Source organism: Arachis duranensis, chromosome 8 (genome assembly GCF_000817695.3).
Source record: "Arachis duranensis cultivar V14167 chromosome 8, aradu.V14167.gnm2.J7QH, whole genome shotgun sequence".
Classification (NCBI taxonomy): domain Eukaryota; kingdom Viridiplantae; phylum Streptophyta; class Magnoliopsida; order Fabales; family Fabaceae; genus Arachis; species Arachis duranensis.
The window spans coordinates 32,323,586-32,324,102 of NC_029779.3; positions in this window are offsets into that span (position 1 = coordinate 32,323,586).

A 517-nucleotide genomic window follows, 5' to 3' on the forward strand; every position below is an offset into this window, starting at 1 on the left:
ATATTATATACATGTATATTTTATATATTAAATTAAAAATTTAATTTTGATATAATTTTATACGTACATTTAATTACGTAACTTTAAATCAATAAAAATAATTATCTTTTACATTGATTATATGAATAATTATCTAAAAAATAGATATAATTATACGACAATATAAAATGCTTTACACTATCAATGTATTAAAATTAAACTCTTAAATTAATTAATTTTTATTTAACTATTTTGATTAGTAATCTTCTAATGTATAGCACCACATTATCTAAAATCCTCTGTGGTGTCTAGCCAATCGCAGCTATTCAAAAAATAAGTAAGAAACTCTAAATAGTGGAATGACCGTAAAATTCTCGTATAGAAGACTAAATGTGTTATACTTTGTAATTTATGTTATATAATAATATATGTTTAATTTTAAGACATTAATATTGTAAAATATTGTAACATTTATTTAATATAAGGTTTTTTAAATAATTAATTAAACAGCTAATATAAAAATAATTATATTTACTAA